The sequence below is a fragment of the Triticum dicoccoides genome, chromosome 4A (assembly GCF_002162155.2).
Source record: "Triticum dicoccoides isolate Atlit2015 ecotype Zavitan chromosome 4A, WEW_v2.0, whole genome shotgun sequence".
Classification (NCBI taxonomy): Eukaryota; Viridiplantae; Streptophyta; class Magnoliopsida; order Poales; family Poaceae; genus Triticum; species Triticum dicoccoides.
Window position 1 is genome coordinate 654856486 of NC_041386.1, and position 5984 is coordinate 654862469.

The window sequence follows — 5984 nt, forward strand, 5'->3', positions numbered from 1 at the left end:
GTTGTGCATGCTTTGTTGGAAGCGTAGCTGAAGATCAGCAAGGAAAGCCCCCAGAAGACGATGAATGCTACGTTCTACGGCAACGTTATCGGGTGTCTCAGGTACCTCATGCACACCCGGCTGGACATTGCATTCGTTGTCGGGTCAGCTTAGCAGGCACATGGAAGCCACGGCATGCGATCGCCTTGTTGCCGTCAAGCACCTGCTCTGATAAATCCTGGGTATGCTCACGCTTGAATACGTGCATCATCATGGCGGCGGAGAGAACCTAGTCGGCTACAGCGATTCTGACCATGCTGGTGACATGGGCTCCCGGAAAAGCACCTCGGGCATGCTATTTCTTCTTGGGAGGAGCCCCGTCAACTAGCAATCCATGAGGCAGAAGGTGGTGGTCGCGTCTTCATGCAAGGCGGAGTACATCGCTGCAGCAACAACAACATGTCAGGGAATCTGGTTGTCTCGCCTCCTCAGTGAAATACTGGATTAAGACACCGCACCGGAGCTCATCTTAGTCGACAAAAACTCGGTGATATCTCCCTGCAAGAATCCAGTGTTTCGACCAGAGTAAGCACATCAATCTCCGCTATCACTTCGTACATGACTGGGTCGAGAAGGGCACGGTGAACATGAAGTTCGTCGGGACTAGTGAGCAAAAGGCTGACATCCTGCCAAATGCTCTTCGCTGCATCCGGTTTCAGAAAATGCACGACAAGATCGGGATCGTTGTTGTCCAACCCCGGCGACAGGGTTGAGGGGGAGAATGCTGGGTTCAATCTCGTCTCTCGGCAAGCCCCGTGTAGCAGTCTGCACATGGGTTGGCCCAAAGTGGGGACCCATGTGTTGACTACACATGAGGCGGCCCATCATGACATAGATGGCATGGTAGTGTAGAGTGGTACTCATCCACTCTCATTGGTATGTCATGGTATGGTCTTAGTCTAGGTAGTAGGTAGTTCTAGACGTGATATGTTTTATGTGCTCTGTACAACATATAATCAATGGAACGCTTCAATGTGGAGTAAGAGAGATTGTAGCGAGAATCACATATTTCTCCTTTCTCTCTCACTTTTCCTCTCGCTCAAAGCTTTGGGCTAACAAGCATTTCACAACGAAGGAAATAAATGACGGGAAAATGGCATCATGGGTTCTGATCCGGCCACCGCGTCAGCAGACCTAGGATTTGCACCGCCAGCCATTCTCTACTAATTGCAGCCCCGCTGGCACCTCGCCGGCGCGGCCAAAAACGGGAAAGAAACGCAAACCAATACTTCCCGCCCAGAAACAGGAAAAGGAAATTTATAACCCGCCCGCGTCCTCCTCCGTTCCACCATCTTGACGCCCGGCCGGCTAGCACTCCCTCTCGATCTCTCCCTCCCTCTCTGCTAGCCTACCCCCAGCGAACCTCGTCCAGATCTCGTCCCAACCATGGATGCATCTGGCGCCGGCCCCTCCTCCAACCCCACTCCCACCAGGCCTCGTCTCACGGTGGACGCTGAGGGGCGGCCTTCACCAACCCCGCCACCGGCGCTCCACGCTGGGGACGCCATCGTCGTCGCCCCAATGAGAGGGCCACGCACCGTGGAGGAAATCTACGAGGACTTCTCTGCCCGCCGCAGCGCTCTCGTCCGAGCCCTCACCACCGGTAACGGCCGTAGCACCCTTCTTAATTACTCTCTCCATTTTTAAATATTTGTCTTTTTAGAGATTTCAAATAAACTATCACATATGGATGTATATAGACATATTTTAGAGTGTAGTTTCACTCATTTTGCTCCGTATGTAGTCACTTATTGAAATTTCTAGAAAGCCCAAAATTTTTGTCTCAGATTTGTCTAAATACGGATGTATCAAGTCACTTTTTAGTATTAGATACATCCGTATCTAGACGAATCTAAGACAAAAATTTTGGAACAGATTTAGGAACGGAGCGACTAGTTATCACCTTTGTCTCCGTGAGACGTGCAGATCGATCTAACACTAGGCTTTCTCCTCTGCTCGTTCGGTTCGTGCAGATCAGACGGAATTATATGGTCTATTATGCCAGCCAGGTAAGAGATCCTGCTCTGCTGCGCCGGATGCATGAAATCTTATTAGATCCATTTTCGACAATAAGAAAACTGTGGATCCACGCGTCTGCCAATCACCGGGCTTCATTCTCTACATACGCGCAGGAAAGAAAGCACTGTGCTTGTACGGCCACGCGGACGGGAGCTGGGAGTTGAGGCGGCCGGATGAGTTGGCGCCACCCCACATGCCGGAGCCGACGCTGGGCGTCAACTTCCGGCCGGATTACATGAGCCCTTTTGCCTGGCTCGAGTTCATCGCCCAACGCGCTTCTCGTGGCTCATCGGCGTCGCATTTTTCTTCGCCGCTTGCCTCAACGCCAATCACAGGTACGCACTACTTCCTTCGTCTCAATGCTCTTATATTATGGAAGGGAAGGAGTATCAAATAACTAGTCTACGTATTTCATCTCATGTAGAAGGATGCATTCAACAGTTCTTTTTTATTCGCATGTAGAGTAAAATTTAAGCCTTTTATATGTTTAATGTACACATGAAAAACGGGGTGGTAACCGATTTAATTAAGCATGCAATCGTAATAGAATGTCAGTTGAATTGCGGTAGAAAAAACAATGTGCAATTCCTATGATTTCAAACATGTCGGCAAAAGATTCTCTTTAAAAAGAATACATTATATGTTGTTTTCTCCTATTTTGATACAAATTTTCTGTTGAGAAATGGGAGCGAGGAAACAGACGCAATAGACCAGTAGTCATGCACAAGCAATTGTTAGAGCATCATTGTTAAATGATGAACTATTGTTTTTCTGGGTGACATTGATCTTCTCTCTAAATAATTAGATTTAGAGCTTAGTTCCACTATGCATGAAAGAACGTCATCTGTAATATATTGCTTGCACATCCTATTACTGATTCGATGATGTTCCTTTACTCCTTTCAGGATGCGTTTATTTGATATGATGAACAATTTGCCAACTGTCTATCGAACATTGTATCACTTCCACAAGATTGTTTGGCTACCTACGCCACCATCTCCAGTTTTGATGCAAAATGTGTACAATCAAAACGTATGTTCGGGTGCACCTGCTCAAGACAGTGTGCCACGATCTCCAGACTTAATGGGAAACGTGTCCAATCCAAACATAAACTCTACAACACCTGTTGAAGAGAACATGCCACTACTATCTCAAGACTCCTGGCAAAACGTGTCCGATCCAAACAAGAACTCTAGGACGCTTTCTGAAGAAGATGAAGAGGATCATGAAGTTAGTGAGCGACACTTTTGCGGAGACTGTGGTGCTCCGTACCATGCCAATGGCTTTTGGATCTGTTGTAACGTATGTGATCTGTGGTTCCATGGCAGATGTGTGAAGATAACTGCTTCTGAATCAGCACATATCAAGGATTACAAGTGTCCTGACTGCACCCTCGAAGATATCAGAGAGTAGAATACAATATGCACCCTTCTTTTACTGTAGGGTATACTGTCCCATTTATATGGAAAATGCTTGAGTACAAAAGTAGTGAGAGAGGCGGTCTATTATTTTCGCATTTGGTGGGGATTTGGATATATTTTTACAGAATTCATTTTACAAATTAGTCACTGTAAGAAAAGTATTTGTGTTTAGTATAATGAGGCTTGATTCTATTCTTTCCAAGTAATAATCCCACCCATCTTTTTTAAGAAACGGATAATTTGGTCATGGTCCTTATCCCAACACACTCAATATATCCATTGGAGTAGTCGTTCTTCTGGCTAGCATCGGAGAAGGACGATGTGGACCAACACCTCCAAGAACTAGCTATCGTCACTCACACGCCGCAAAGCTATAGCTACATGAGCTTCCAATGACCCGTTCTTAGCTAATTGTTTTAAAATAATACATTTTTTTTTGCAAAAATATTACGCTGAAAAAATAAATTGCAAAAATAATACACCGTCAGCCTGCCGTAGGCCGACTGGGCCTAATCAGCCCGCAGCGAGCCGAGTGGTCGCAGTCGGCCAGTAGCCGGCCGACAGCTGGCCCGCCTGCCATGTGCCGGCCGCGCATTGGGCAGGCCACGTCGCGAGGGGGAGGGAGGGAGCTGTCGGCGTGGGCGGTCACGGGGGGCGCCCCTGTCAGCCTGCTGCGGGCCGACAGGGTGCGGCCCCACCTCACGGCAGCCTGCGGCCTTGTCCTCCTCCACTCTCCACGTGAGACCTTGTGTTCTTCTTCTGTTCTTTCCTTCTCCTCTCTCTACACGAAAATGCCTCCAATTTCTGCACCTAAATGGGCCAGTTTTTTGCGGTTTTGACACCGTGAATGGATTCAACTTAGTTAGGGCCGCCAAAAGAGGTCTCGATCTACTGATGGGGTAGCTCGTGGTGGTCGTGGTGAGCATTTTGGTGGAGGTGGTGGTGGTGAAGTTGGGGCAGTGTGGTGGAGGTGGTAGAGGTGAAGCTCCGGCAGTTTGGTGGCCGTCGTTCGTCGTTCTTCGTTCGCACGCACGCTTCAAGGGTATATTTCAACAAACATTTTGTTTTTTGTAGGTGCTCCGATAGTATTTGTTAATATGTTTCGATGTGAAATAAATTAGGTGTATGATTATTGTTATTTGCCCCGGTAGTATACGTAAATATATTTAGATGTCAACTAATTAGTTTTGTAAAAGTGTGTAGTTGCTCCGGTAATATTCCGTACTATATGTGGATGTCAAGTATTTAGGAGTGTCAGTATTTGGAGTAGCTCCGGTAAAATCCGTAATATAGGCAGTCCAGTCAAATATTAAAATCTGTAAATATTTGTAGTTGCTCCGGCAAATATTTGTAATATACTTGTAGATGTGTGAATTGTATTAGTTGCACCGTTAATATTCTGTAATATATAGCTAGCTAATATATAGACATGTCTAATATTTGTTAGTGGGGCTATTTTAAGTTGTTGCTTAATACTTGTATTTCGTTGTTGAAAAAAATAGGTGAGCCTGGTACTGTCCAAACAACTGAGATGGGAGCTGATCTGAGTGAATTTACTCACATAGAGGTGCCAATGAGCGCACCTCAAACATGGTCTGTCAGTCAGTTGAAAGAATGGATTGCGACAAGTTTAGGTCTTGATACTGAAACACATGCCATCGGGGTTCATGCATTGTGGACACGGTCAAGTACAATAATTTACTTTTATTTGGGGCCAATAGAGCGAGACTCCGATTGGGTGCGGTGCTTACAAGGTTGTGAACGAAGGGGTTGCAATCCTATTGCTTTAGTGCTTCCCATCGTGAAGGAGGTCACTGCACATGAAGGCCAAGGTGGCAACGATCCTGGGCAGAGCAGTATAGGTAGGCGGTTATCTATGTCAAATGCTGGAGATGATGGTTACGAACAAGGACAGAGTAATCAGGTAGAAGGAGGAAATGCTGATGGTTATGAACCAAGGCAGAATAGTCAGGTAGAAGGGGGAAATGCCGATGGTGAATACAATGGCGAGGTGGACGCTGACGAGGTAGATGGGCACATGCAGGACCAGACGGAAGAAGAAGACACCGATGTTGATTTGGGTCATGCCTATGATTCAGACGAGTCGGGTGAAGAAGAAAATGCAGAGGAGGTCCCGAATCCTGCATCGTAGAATCATGACTTCTCATCTGCTATGATCGTGAACGATGGACATGATTCTGCCTGGCAATATCACCAGAACAATAATGCGACGGGTGCTATGTATCCCAACAAGCAAGCTCTGAAGGATGCAATAACAAACTGGGCAATGTCCACGCAAAGGGTTTTCACTGCTCAGGTATCAAGTCAGAAATACCTGACAATGGTTTGCAGGAACGCAGATTGTCCTGCCAGGGTGCACGGCTATCTCCCTAAGTATGGCACAAGTTGGATGATTAGTGACTTAGTTAATCACACTTGTCTTATTCCCTCCATCCCTCAAGATCATGCCAACTTTTCATCGACGCTTATTACTCGGTTGTTTTA

The 5984-nt window shown here is 46.7% G+C and overlaps 1 pseudogene; it reads left to right on the forward strand.

The window, feature by feature from the left end:
• Nucleotides 1-1425: 1425 nt before the first annotated feature.
• LOC119283981 lies at nucleotides 1426-3471 on the forward strand (annotated as a pseudogene).
• Nucleotides 3472-5984: the final 2513 nt, after the last annotated feature.